We start from the raw sequence: 15251 nt of genomic DNA, 5'->3' as shown, positions 1-15251 counted from the left end.
ATCTAACAAATTTATGATTAAAGATAGATCTACACGAACTAGGACAACCTTTGCATTATAAGAGATAAACCTTACAGCAGGACAACCTATAGTTCGTGATTGATCTAAAAATTTTAATTTTAGTTATAACAATTAGATTATAAATTAGATCTAATCTAAGAAATAATCTAAGTATATATAAATAATCATATAATAAATAACCTAGGCTCTGATACCAATTGAAGAAACTAAATCTAGGATTTCAGGGTTACATCTTGAAACCTTTTCAAGATCAGGCAGCGAAAGACTAAAATAAATCAAAATTAATCTTATAAAACTAGAGAATTCTTAGATCTAAGATTCTATTATATGATTATTACATGATATTAAATCAGAAATTAAAATATAAAGAGCAAGAACTATATGTTGATCATATCAACATGTTTCTATGCTACATCTAATGTATGTAAAATATAATAGATCAGATCCATTACCTTGCAAGTTAGACGTTCTAACTTTGCTGATCCGAACTTGAGGATGATGTTGCAAGCTGCACACGCGTCCGGCCTCTAGGAGTCATCCACACGAGTCTACAAATCACGATCAGAAGTTCTGATCTAAGAAATCAGCACAGTATGCTAGTACTGTGCTGATCCTTCTTCGATGGTCGATCAGATACCTCCTTCTTGATTTGGACTCTTCCAAAGATGAGAAGTAGGAGGAGTTTTAGATGTGAGACACTCTCAGAAAACTCATAGATGGAGGAAAGAAAGAGGTGAACTCAGCAAGAAGAAGACCCTCTTCTTCTTCTCTTTGCTTAACCCAGACACATAGTTTTGTGTCTATCATATCTCCACACCCCAACATTCTTTCTCTCTGATTTTCACATGCCCCAAAGGTCTTTCAATGCTTTGTAATCCATGAAAATCTCAAGAAATTAGTTTTAAATAAAGAGATATGAAGAATCTTTGTCTAGGTCAAATACATAGTCAAGGAAAATCCAAACAGGGCAAGACAAGGGGTGCCCAACTCTTGGGCGCCCCCTTCTTTTTCTACCATGGACCACCAGCAAAGGGCGCACAATATGTGCCATAAAACTCACAAAAATCTCAAAAAATATCTGGATAAAATCAGTACCATAATGAAAGAGTTTTGGTTTCCTAAAATTCTGTCTCATAGAATTTGAAATCCAAACAAATTCCTACTTTGACTTGGTCCACAACCACATTTCATGTAAGAGAGAAAGAGTGAAAAGCTTTGGACATGCGTGAAGGCCTGGGAGAGAAGGTTTTATCACACAAAATAAGAGAGAGTGGGCGTGGGGGCTAAGGTGGAATCCTAGTCTTATTAGGATTTAATCTATGACTTATTCAAATTTGATTTCTCAAACCAAATCAAACCAAAACTAAATCAACCCAATTAAAATAAGTTTTAACCCAATTAAGAACTTAATTTAATCAGATTAAATTAGATTTAAATTAGATTTAATTTTTTAATCGAATTAGAAATTAGGTTGACCCAAGTCCTAATTGAACTAGGACTAGTTTTTCCTTGCACTTGACTTATTTAATAAACTAATTGGACTTGATCCAATCAAGCTCAAACCAAATCTAATTAAATCATATTCAATTAGACTTAATCTCAGCCCATTGACTTAATCAAATTAAGCCAATTAGCAATCAAATTGCTAATCGATCCTCCTGCAATACTGGCACTAGGTTAAATGTCAATTGTATTGATCGTTTAACACTAGAATAATTCTTAGTTATTGATCAACCATCCGATCGGATCGTGAACTCTAAAATGTGTGACCTCATAGGTCCGAATCTAAGTCGGTAGCACAAAAATAAATTTTTATACTAATCGAAGTGACCATCTAGTAATGGTACCCGACGGTCGGATAGGTCGAATATATAGAACAATATCCTTAGAACCCATACGGATATAGTTTCCATATAATTCATCTTCTTGACCAAAATGCTCATAGGACAGCTCAGAGTTCAACTGTCAACTCTGATTAGGTTATCCACATTGTATTTTAAAATATCAAATTCATCTGATGGATTACCCTGGCTAAGGTTTTGCTAAATTGAAATACAGCGACTCATTCTTCTCCAACTCTTGGAGTGGTCAATCCCATCTCGATCACACTCTGACTTCGCAAGTACTTGACTGTGCCCAAAAGCCTTCCGTCATTGAATTAGAAATTCAGTTAGTCCAGTACCAAAGCACAATGAGTTGCTTGTAAGTCATTGAGGTGATCTCAAGTCTAAGGAACACTTATACCTATATCCCATCAGAGACATTCTCGACAGTAGAATGCTCTGGAGTTGGTCACGTTCCATGATGATGTACCCTTACATCTCACCTGTATGCCATACCAGTGTCTCCACACTCCTTGGTTAAGAGGACAACCAACCCATATGGCCTAGAGTGACCTATGCTCGATAGAAGTTATCGCCCTTATTAACAGCCCATCATTTGATTATGAACAGTTTTAAGGACTAATCGATAAATCCTCTCTTTATCAAACCTAAATAGTCCTAAGGACTTTATCATAACAACGGAGTTCATTAGAAGATGAAAACTTATGATGAAAATGCCAAAAATATATTTTATTTATTAATAAATCAATTACAATATAAAGTTGCTCAACCATCAATAGGTCGATGATTGACTTTTGGGACATATTTTTCAATATAGACTCCACATAGAATATGGTAGACCCAATTCACTTAGCCAGCTAAATACCAAAGCTTGTCTTTAGAAGATAGGACTCAGGTATATAGTAGATTGACTTTAGTGCGAGTGAGAGTTTATTAGATGTGTGCCCTAGAAGCCAATCTTGGCTGATGCATATATTTCTCTAGGGTATATTTTTTATACTTATCGAATAATTTTTTATTATCAATCATGTTGTATGTGTCCATGATTGTCCTAGAAATTAACTAAGATAATTTTGTATATTCTCAAGGTGTTTAGAATTTGAGACATACATTATTAGTGGTTAATTTTTAAATACTCCCGATCGTAGGATCATCATAGAGGATAGTGATCAATTTATTTAAGATCGATCTATGGATCACCTTCTTTCTGGACAGATGGATCTTAAGTCTATAGTGTGGAGACACTTGGATGAAAGTGTAGGTAGTTGTTAGAGAACAACTTGCACTGAACATGACCAACATGAGAAACCACTTGGATATCTACTCACTCGTTAGTGATTTTCTCAATACTGTAGTAGTGTGACTGGTCCTTTGATCTACAATGTATTGGCTATTCACAATGAGACTACTTAGTTTGACTGCACATTCCTTTGGTCCCTAGCTATTTGGGTCCTTGCTATGTATGTTGGCTATTGTAGGTTTATATTCGCTGTCTGGAGTAGGATGTACCTAGATGGAATCTATTGATTTTGATAGAAAAGGAGTAATTCTATGCAATTCGTAAGACTGAATTCAGGAAGTCTCAGGCCAAAGCAAGAGTGAATATTGGAAAAAAAAATTTATGAGATTCACAAGTGAACTCGAGTCGAGCCAATCTTGCATATGACTGATGATGGGGTTTGATGAGTTTTTCATGACCTCCATCAAGTCGAAACTCACGATAGAAGGACTGAATCACATGGTAACTGCATATAGGGATTCATACTTTCATTCTCTTAGGTTGTCACTACATATCGCTAGATATCACTAGTAGATTATGAGACTCATCGGGTGTCGTCTTGATGATCGATGATCTTCGAAGGACAGTGTTAGAATTTTTCAATTCATCGAAAGGAGTTTCGATAATATTATGATAGAGATCACAATATATCTCACTACTAGATAGAATAAAATCTTTGGGGTCATACACAAAAGAGATTCTTATCCGATCAGATGGCTGATCGATGATTATGAATCATTGAAGGATAAAATCATCAATATGATTGATGATTAATTTTATGCAAATATTGCAAGTAAATAATTCACTAAATATTAGTGAATCATAGGAAGATTAATTAGCAATTGAATTATTACTTGGCTTAATTAGATTGAGCATTGAGGTTTGGATTAGGTCTAATTGAATTGGATTTAGTTTGACCTAGATTGGATTTGATTGGATCAAGCCTAATTGTGAGAGAGATTAATTCTTGATTTAATCAAGACTTGGGTTCAGTTAATTTCTGATTAGATTGGGGTTTAATTAAGGAGATTAGATTTCTAATTTGGTTAGATTTCCTTCTTCCCTTGGATCCAAACCAGATAAGATTTGATTTGATACAAAATAGGAAACTCAGAATCCCAAAACCCTGAGACTCCTCAATGATTTGGTTTGAGTCATGATCTTTATCCTTTCCTAATATGAATATGATTCAAATCTAAAGGATAAGGCAGATGGTTTCATGATGAGTCATGATCCTTATCCTTTCCTAATATGAATATGATTCAAATCAAAAGGATAAGGCAGAGTGTTTCTTGATAAGTCATGATCCTTATCTCCTTCTTGTTTTGAATTTGATTCAAATATAGATAAGAAGATAAGAAGGAAACCAATCAGAGATTTTATGAAAACTTTTGGTGGTGCCCCCTCCTCCAAACCCTAATCCCTAGCCCCTCTTATAAAAAGGATCCAATACTTGGATGCCTCAAGTAAGAAAAAAAGAGAAAAATAAGAAAAAAAACTAGTCCTCTTTCTTCCTCCTCTCGTTCTCCCAAGTTCTCAAGAGAGTCTATGAGATCTGTGAGAGAACAAGCTTAGCCATCAAAAAAAATCTTCTGCAAGAGAGCTAGCACTCCGGTGAAGATACCTATCTCTGATCGAAACGAGTCCTCGTGTGGATACTTGTGGAGGTCGGACACGTGTGCGGCTAAAAGAATCCATTTGGATCCACGATCATCGGCTGCGGTGTAGATCAACCCACAAAAAGATTGAGATTCGATCTCCATATTTTTTTTTTATTTTTCAGATTATGTGCATGTCATGGATACAGGGGCTCGGATAGTATAGATTAGATCTAAAACATGTGGGGTTAAAGGGATTTAACCTATATCTATTTTTCACTGTGATCAAAAATTATTTTAAAATTCATACATACAACCTATCCGATTGCTAACAGTAGCTGTCATGGAGCATATAAAATATGAATCTTACGACTCTGTACCACTTAATTAGCCACATGCAACATATGCCGGACTTAGAGGTTGGAAACCGTAGTAGTCGATATAACTTTATTTGAAAATGAAGCTACTATTAGTTATGATCCTAATCCTACTAATGATGAAGATGAGAATGATGATGCAAAGTCTGATGGTAGTAATAGTGGAGAGTCTAGTACAGAATAGAATATCCCACCATATGAGACACCCCTTATTCTTGAATTCAGGCTAGTTGATGCATCCGATGATGATGATGCCACATCCCAGGGAGCATTGCCAGAACATCCATTCTTTGCTGGGAATGAAGAGTTAAGAAAAAAAATAATATTTGGATTGAAAGAATAAGTCCAACGTGCCGTGAAACAATATGCCATTGGCATCCACTATCCTTTCAAAGTCGTCGAGTCAGATAGAGTTAAATGGAGTGTCATATGTAAACAGTCTGACACTTGAGTTGGCATCTCTGTGTTTCCTTCAGATCAAGACGCAGCGATGAGAGATTATGATATTAAAGGGCTACATACATGCTTGAATATAGATGTGATGTGAGATCATCCATAGCTTGATGCATGCATGATTGTCGATATTATTAGAAGATCAGTTAGAACAGAGATATCTATATCTATATCAGCCTGTCAGGCTTATGTACGTAATACATAGTAGTGCGAGGTATCTTATAGGAAGATGTAGATAGCTAAACAACTTGTTATGGATGAGCTATTTGGAGATTGGATAGAGTCCTACAATATATTGGGTTCTTGGCTAGCTACAATTTATCATGCCAAGAAGGAGATCATAGAAGATTTTGTAAAATTTTCTACAAGGGATAGAGCATTTATTCTTTGCCTTATCGGTGGCCATCTGTGTTAGGATTTGACGTCTCGAGATTCAGCCCACATTGAGCTCACAGCGAGGTTCGCGACGAAAAATGAAGTCCAACGAGACCAAGATCACCTGAAATGGAGCTCGGATGGAGGAGATACGAGCTTTTGAAGTCAGTACGAGATTTGAGGTGGCAGAGGACCACCGACGATCGGTGGCGGGCGGTAGCGGTGCGGCCGCAGGCGGTGGCGCGTAGGACGCGCGACCCACACGGGCGTGCGGCCCAGGCGGGCGCGCGGCCCAGGCGCGCGCAGGCCCACGCGCGGGAGCGAGCTGGCCCTGGCGGCCTGCTGGCCCTGTTCTCTAGTCCATCGTGGACTGGGCGGTCCACGGCTGGGCCTGTGGACCGTGTGGGCATTTTCCATGCATTTCTCACGGTCCACAGCACTATTCCATAGATCGGAGCACGATCTGAGGGCGTGGGTGGCTCCCGGTCTTCATCCGACGGTCCAAGGGGTATTTGGCTTTGTTTAGGACTCCTAATCCATCTCTAAATAGGTTTTAAACCTCTGTTTAACCCTTTAAAGAGCCCTGTGACAAACAGTGAAGGGGGTGGTTTGGATTTTTGCATCGTACGAAGCCCGTACAGAACCCAAGAGAAGAGAAAGGCGGAAGCGCTGAGAGAGAAGGAGCAAGAGGCTCCTGGATAGCGGTCGCCAGACACTTCAGGGGTTCAGGGGGTCTTCCAAGAGAGAGAGCTTTTGTGAGGAAAACTTCTAGTGAGAGAGAATTGGGTGTACAAGGGTTGAGGGTGAGGTCTCCTCTTATAAATTTTTTTTTTCATAGTGAAGTTTGCATGCCCCATGGAGGCGAGTCCTTTTGTAGCTGATCCATGTATTTTGATTATTTTTCTTTTTATTTTGTTTCTTCTTTCTTCCTGCTGTATCACGTGGTACTGAAAGGATCTTGGGAGGTGGTGTCCTGGCCAGATATCCACCCAACAAGTGGTATCAGAGCAAGGCAGTACAAGGACGCAGATTGCAGCGGTGGTGAGCAAGACTGAAGATGGAGAAGACAGGAACAATCAAGATGGAGATCAACAAGTTTGATGGTAAGAGCAATTTCTCCTTGTGGTAGGCAAGGATGAAGGACGTGCTCATCCAACAGGGGTTGATCGATGCTCTCTTGTGCGATGAGAAGCTGACCACCATGGAGGTGCGAGATTGAAAACGACTACAGATGCAGATGGTGAGTACCATCTGCATGTACCTGACGGATGAGGTGGTGATCCATGTGCTGAGCGAGACTTCTCCGACGGTGTTGTGGTCGAAGCTCGAGGAGTTGTACATGGCGAAGTCTCTCACCAACACTCTTTTCCTCTGGAGGCAGTTCTACCAACTGCGGATGACTGAGGGACAGAGCATGCAGGAGTATCTCAGTCACTTCTCGAAGATCCTCGTCGACCTTCTCAGCATTGGCGAGAACGTTGAGGAGAAGACCAGGGTGCTGGTTTTGCTGGCGTCGCTTCCCCCTTCGTACGAATCCTTGGTGACTGCTCTTCTAGTGGAGAAGAGTACTATCAAGATGGACAAGGTCACCGTGGCGATACTCCAGAATGAGGTTCTCAGGAGGGAGAACCCAGCTTCGAGCTCAGGTGGCGGTAGCTCAGCTTTGGTGGCTTCTGGAGGAGCAAGAGGTGGTAGACAGAGCGATAGGAGATCGCAACGAGGGCGATCCAAGTCCAGGAGGGACTTGAGCAAAACCAGGTGTTACAGGTGTGAGGAGTTGGGGCATCTAGCCAGAGATTGCCCTCAACTCAAAAATTGGATTGTGGCTGCTGTAGCGACGGCCGGCAGCGATTTAGATGGAGATATCCTGGAGATATCTGATGAGGTATCTACTTCTTTCCAGCAGTGGATATTAGATTCTGCATGCCCCTATCATGTATGTTGCAGAGAGGAGCAGCTTGACTCCTTGGAGAACAGTGAGGGCACTGTATATCTGCCGGATGGATCGAGCTATGCGATCAGAGGCATTGAGATGGTCAACTGGAGGACACATGATGGTGCAGTGAGGAGATTGGGGGAGGTCCGATACATACCCGATTTCAGACGGAATCCTATCTCACTTAGCGGACTGGATTCAAGAGGCTACAGGACAGTAGCTGGTGGAGAAATCCTGAGGGTGTTACACGATGATAGGATTGTGCTGGAGGGGAAGAAGGGGAGCAGAGGACATTATTACCTGACAGGGAGCCCAATGTGAGGTGGAGTTTCGGGAGCTGGGTGGAGCTTCAGGAGGCGGATCGGGCACGAGACAGGCGACTCGGAAGGATGAGAGGCAACGTCGCAAGGTGAGATTCCTATTGCCGCAGGATGATACCCCGAGCAGGTCTCAGGTCAGGAGGAGCACAGTATATGACGGAGATGGGATCGAGCAGCCTGGCTCGACTCCCATGTTTGTCCATCCATGATCAGCAGGCGATTGCCCCAGGGCATGGAGGCGAGGAGATCCAGAAGCTCTCGGAGTTTGGAGGAGGCCGAATATCGAGTCGAAATAGAGATTGTTAAGATTTGACACCTCGAGATTCAACCCACATTGAGCCCACAATGAGGTTCGCGATGAAAAATGAAGTCCAACGAGATCAAGATCACCTGAAACGGAGCTCGGATGGAGGAGATACGAGCTTTTGAAGTTAGCACGAGATTCGAGGCGATGGAGGACCATCAGTGACCGGCGGCGGGCGGCAGTGGTGCGGCCGCAGGCGGCGGCGTGCGGGACGTGCGACCCACGCGGGCGGGTGGCCCAGGCGGACGCGCGGCCCAGGCGCGCGCAGGCCCGCGCATGGGAGAGGGCTGGCCCGGGCGGCTTGCTGGCCCTGTTCTCCAGTCCACCGTGGACCGAGCGGTCCATGGCTAGGCCTGTGGATCGGGCGGTCCATGGTTGGGCCTGTGGACCGCATGGGCGTTTTCCATGCGTTTCTCGCGGTCCACGGTATTTTTTCGTAGACCGGAGCGCGATCTGAGGGCATGGGTGGCTCCCGGTCTTGATCCGACGGTCCAGGGGGTATTTGGCTTTGTTTAGGACTCCTAATCCATCTCTAAATAGGTTTTAAACCTCTGTTTAACCCTTTAAAGGGCCCTGTGACGAACAGTGAAGGGGGTGGTTCGGAATTTTGCACCGTACGAAGCCCGTACGGAATCCAAGAGAAGAGAGAGGCGAAAGCGCTGAGAGAGAAGGAGCAGGAGGCTCCTGGACAGCGATCGCCAGGCACTTCAGGGGTTCAGGGGATCTTTCAAGAAAGAGAGAGCTTTTGTGAGGGGAACTTCTAGTGAGAGAGAATTGGATGTACAAAGGTTGAGGGTGAGGTCTCCTCTTGTAAAATTTTCTTTTTCATAGTGAAGTTTGCATGCCCCGTAGAGGCGAGTCCTTTTGTGGCTGATCCACATATTTTGATTGTTTTTCTTTTTATTTTATTTCTTCTTTCTTCCTGCTGCATCGCATGGTACTGAAAGGATCTTGAGAGGTGGTGTCCTGGCCAGACATCCACCCAATAATCTGTTCACTGATAAGTCCAATTCCCATATGCAGTCGTTGTATTTATCCCTGTTGCGTGATCTCCACACATGTGGATAGTTGAGTTGGGGTAACACTATCTTGACTTTCTTGTATCGTGAGCTCTATAGGGCGATCAGACCAGATGCACATAAGATAGCTGGGCCATTAGTGTTGCTGCAGTTTTGGGTGTGGGAGCATTTATACATCGGATAGCCAGATAGAGTACTCCCCAATGTAGAAGCCCATTAGTCGGCGATGGGAGGTGATGTAGTAGAACATAGCCTGTTAGATGAGAATGATGCTGATTTCGAGGGCTCATTTGGCGGTATACAATATGACCAGACTGATCCACTGGAATGTAGGTATGTAATCAATATCATTGATTTTATATGACAAATGATCACATTTTAGCACAATAACATATTGACTTTATTTTGGACAGATGGAGGACTTGACTGACTGGTGCTAGCAATTTGGTGTCGCACACAGTCATATACTATAAGGATCATCTTGACCAGCAGTGCGATGATCAGATGGTGTTAGTGCCTTACACATCGAAAATATTAGTCACATTGTCTGAGATATACCGATCAGATCAGCATGTATGGAGGATACACTCACCTCTCATTTATTTCGACATTGTGGAGATCTATTGTCTGGAGCGCGTGATGCAACAATTTGGCATGCATCAGGGCATCCCCCCACCATTCGACACTCGCGATGGTCTCCATAATTTGGATCAACGAGGGCAGCATCGTCATGATTGGGATAGAGCATCAAGATTATATTGATGCATGGGAGCGACGGGAGGATTTGATTATGGATGGCCCACCTATACTCCCCATGATGGATTATTATGATCCATATCTGGTGTTGTACAGGAGCATTACTAGGCGATTCATCTCACCATTGATGAGTGAGCAGCTTGAAACATGGGCTCGAGATGAGGTTCTATCCTTCAGACAGTGTGATGGACATTGTAGTAAGTACATTTTGCTTTTGCCCCACTTTGTTATGTTGTTATTGTTATACTTGTGAATAATATTTATTTTTTTTTTCATATTGATAGTTTCAGAGGATCTCGTCGCTATACCATCGGATAAGGAGCGGCTTCCATTCTGTCACTTTTAGGTGTAAGGACCGAACACTTGCCGATGTTATGGACGGTCTTGTCGATACTATATGAATAGTATTAGAGGATAGACGATTTCAGATCACGCCATTGGCAGATTATCCAAGTGCCTCATCATATGCCCAACACACATCATACCTTGACTTCTCAGACTTCGACCTTCTCATAGATGATGTGTCTATATTACACAGAATGAGCGAGTCAGGAGACACGTCGTACCAACCCAATGAGCAGCATGTTGATCAGCATGGGAGGACCAAAGGTAGGGGTCGACTGAGAGTTTCCTAAGATAGACACCAGGCATATATTGATAGGTTGAGCACGCCAGCACCTCCCTCCCCATCGATCGATATCATGCCAAAGCCATCACGATAGTGGCCAGAGGTGACACTCATTTATGAGAGGCGGACATGGAGGAGGTCTCAATTTTTTGATATATATGCCTTTTGATAGTTGTGATACTTATTTTTTTTTTTTTGCTAAAAAATTTTGTAAGTATCAACTATTGGATTACATTATTTTGAAATTAATGTTACAAATTTCTTTTTAATCTGAATGCATATATTATAATATTTATTGGTTGTACAAAAAATTAATTGTTGAGCTTGATATAGATTATAGGTTGGAGTTTGGTGTATCTATGAAAATAAGTTTTCTGTTTTGGTTAGTAGCACAACAGGGATCGACCCATAGGTAATGAGTAATTGCCACAAAAAAATACACATCAAAGGATGCCTCAAAGCAAGATGAGAGGAGCTCTTTTTTGCTTCTATATCTGTAATGGGTCAAGTCAATAGAAGACAACACCATTAAGGACTGCCAATAGTAGGAGATGTTTATACTAGTGCTGCCAAGAATATAGAACAAATTTTACAAAAACAAGGAGTTACACTTTTGCTGTTGGCATGCAAGAAGAGATAAGAACCTTTATGTTGATATCCTTTGCCCAGAGAGAGAGAGAGAGAGAGATGGTGTGGAAGACGGTTCAAAGTCACCCTATTAAGGGGCGACTTATATAAGTCGCCCTATCATAGGGCAACTCATGCTATCATCCATCTGCTTCCCAGTTGACGGTGAGAACGACGAATCAGCATGAAAAGTCGTCCAATCACAAGGCGACTTTGCTTTGGACAGTATTTTAGTAAATAATTTTGAGAAAATATTATTTTTATTATTTTTTTAAAAATTAATATTATTTAGATAAAAAATTTCAGTTTGAAAAGAAGATCTTCCATATATATTCAGCCAAAATCATATCCACTCTGATAGACTTACTCTACTTTATAACTGCGTCTTGCACGTGCGATGCACGTGGCCATCGAAAAAGAAGTGAATTTAGAAATTAGGTTTTACTACGGTGCTCTATAAATAATATTTTATGATAAAGAGTATTTAGAACATTACACACCCAATTTTTTATATATTTTATTATTATTATTTATAAAAATAATATTTATTATATTTTAATCCTCCATTCTTCTCTTCTTCATGGCTCCTCGCCGCCACCCGCCTCGCCCCGCCCACCTCCCTTATCGAGCCCACCTCACTCCACCTGCCTCTCCGCCACCGCCCACATCCTCTCGCTCGTCTCCCCCCATCGATCAAGCCTGCCGCTCGCTTACCCCCTTTTCCTTTCCGCTGCCCTCCCCCCTGCCGCCTGCCTCCTTCCGCTCGTCTCCCCCCGCTGATCAAGCTCGCCATTCTCCGCTCTCCGCCCCACCACTACTCGCCTCCCACAGCTGTCACTCGCATCCTTACCCCCTTTTCCCTTCCATCGCTCGGGCTTGCCGCTTCCTTCCTCCATCTCTGCCACGTGCCTTCTAATAGCTATACCACCGCCGCTCGGGCTACCACCCCCTTCCTCCTCTGACTTCGCCGCTCACCTTTCCGCAGCCCCACCGCTGCTACTCGGGCCTGCCGCCCTCCTCCTCCTTCATCACTTGCCTTCCCACAGCCCACCGTAGCCATTCGGGCCTGCTGCCCCCTTTCTCATCTGCCTCCGCCACTCATTTTCCCACAGCCCTACCGCTGCTGCTCGAGCCCACCACCCCCTTTCTTCCTCCTCCGCCACTCGAGCTCGATGCCCTCCTTCCTCCACCTCCATCGCTCGTCTTCTTGTAGCCCCACCGCTGCCAATCTAGTTTGCCGTCCCCTTCTTCCTCCTCCCCCTTCGCTGCTCGAGCTCGTCGCTCCCCTTCTACTCCACCTCCATCACTCAGAACCATTGCTTGCCTCCATGCCACCACATGCCGACCCATGGCGAGAAAGGATAGTGGTCCATTGGAATGAAAGAGGAAGGAGGAGAAGAGGTGCGATTTCCAAAACACCCAAACAGCTTTTTGCTTTCCAAATTGCATATAAAGTTTGAGTTATTTACCGCACCAGTCATGCATATGATCAGTTAAAACGGATTGCTGATAAATAGATCAATGTCGTTCATCTTAAAATAAACAGATAACAAAAGACCAACAGTAAATGAATAAAAGAGGCTTTGGAGCATTGTAGCAAAATCTTTAAAAATAATAGTAAAACTGGAGGCCAATCGAGGATTGAGTCATGCCCTCTGTTGTGGATCTGTACCTCGACTTTGACTGTGACATCCTCGAATCCAACCAAGCTATAAGAGATGGATGACTAATAGATATGCGGATGTGATGGAGAGGCTGTCGAATACCCCGTCAGCAGCGGTTCTCAACTCTTCGACCGAGGATGATCTAAAACAACTCTTCGGCTGAGGATGATCTATTTTAGATCGTCCTCAACCGACCTATTCTAAATTACCTGAAGATCAGTATGCACTCTACAGTCGACATAACCTCGACTTTGGACGACTTACAATAGCTCGTACATAATCGACCTATTTCAGTCAACAAAAGGACTAGCACCTACTCCACGGACTTCACTACCTCGACCATGAAAGATTTATCGTAGCTCATCTGTCGTCGAGCTAATCTCCACATCGATTCGATCCTTCTTTAAATTGAAAAAATTCAGATAGAGTAGAACTCCTCTACGATCGAGTCTTCTATAGAAGAAAAATATTCTCTCCGAATCAATCTGTGTGATAAATTCGAAAATCATCAAGATTCTAAGACAGATAAAACTCAAACTCTTTTTCTATAAATTAAAGCTCTGGGATCCTCTAAGATACACAATAGACTCTTCGCTCTCTCCTCTCATTATTCTCCATCTCCTGACTTGAGCATCAAAAGATCTTCACCGAAGAACGCCATCTCCGATGAGGACTTATTTTATAAGTGATCAGACGAAACTCCAGTAATGATTTTACCTCAGCCACATCTACCTCGACGATCGACCTCAAGCAGAAAGACTGGCAACAACACCCATGAGTCTTGGCATTTCAATGGTAGTAGGCTCTTTTCTCTTCTTTCTCCTTAGAAACTCTCTTAAAAATCCGAAAAGCCTCTTGCGTCTAAAAGAAATGGAAACCCGCTCAAAGTTAAGGAACGGGAAATCACATATTGCTAACAAAGATTCAACATCCAACCTAATAATACAACTGCAGCAAAAGAATTCTTCTATGCAGAATACCGCCATATATAATATTAGCTAACAAACATTTCAGTGGAACGTTTGCTATATCATCCACAGGAAAATAAACAAGAATTTAGTTTTACACAAATTCTCAAGGGTTCATGTTAAATATGAAAGGTATAATCCAACCAGTAAAAATATGATTTTGATGCTAAATAAGAATAAAATATATAAATAATGCTTTTTTTTTTTAGAATTTATTGTAGAATCCAATGAATCCATATTTTACAGCCATTAGAATCACGCCAAAATATCTAAATAAAGGTTTCGCAGGCATATATTGACCCTTAAATCTTTCATACATGGGGTCAGTCCACGTCCTCTAAGAATAAATCAGTTACTTCTAGATTCCACCATCCCACCCGATGGATAAATGTAATTCCTTTTTTATGAATTATTATGGATCTTTAAAAAGAATCCTCATAATTATAATCATCTGTTTCAAGCTGTTTCACCTAGTCAGCCGAGATTGAAGAGAAAAAGAAAAAGGTTAAAAGAATAAAAACGCTAAAATCCATGGAACAAATATGTTTCAGGTCGTAAATTGTAATTAAAAGATTTTTGAAATTAAAAATTATAGAGAAAATGAACATCATGGGAAAACTGATGTGGCAAGATGTAAATTATAAATAAGCAGCATAAATAAATACTAAATATACACTCATTTAATGTGCAAAGCATATTATTTTCTAGGAAATTAAAAAAAATATGTACTTTCATTATCATAAGCTATATAAGAAAACAAAACAGTAGCCCTTCTTTAATGCTTCCGGTGAGGATTCCCTATGTCAAACACTGAATTGCTTCAAGGCTATGATTTATAGCTTTAGATCATCAAAAACTCTTGAATGCTTGAAAGCATTTGCCTTTCCACTTACAGAAAAATCGACAAGCCAAAACACCAACATTCTTCAACATCAAGAAGAAAACAGAGAAAAAGAACCGACAACTTTGTCCATAAAGGTCCGGATGGATTTTTAACAAACCAAATCTTCCTTTCATTTTGCATTCTGGATCAATTCTTGTCATAGCAGTTCAGTTCTCCACATTAAATTTTGTAACATAAG

Source organism: Elaeis guineensis, chromosome 14 (genome assembly GCF_000442705.2).
Source record: "Elaeis guineensis isolate ETL-2024a chromosome 14, EG11, whole genome shotgun sequence".
NCBI lineage: Eukaryota > Viridiplantae > Streptophyta > Magnoliopsida > Arecales > Arecaceae > Elaeis > Elaeis guineensis.
This window is presented reverse-complemented; position numbering follows the sequence as displayed.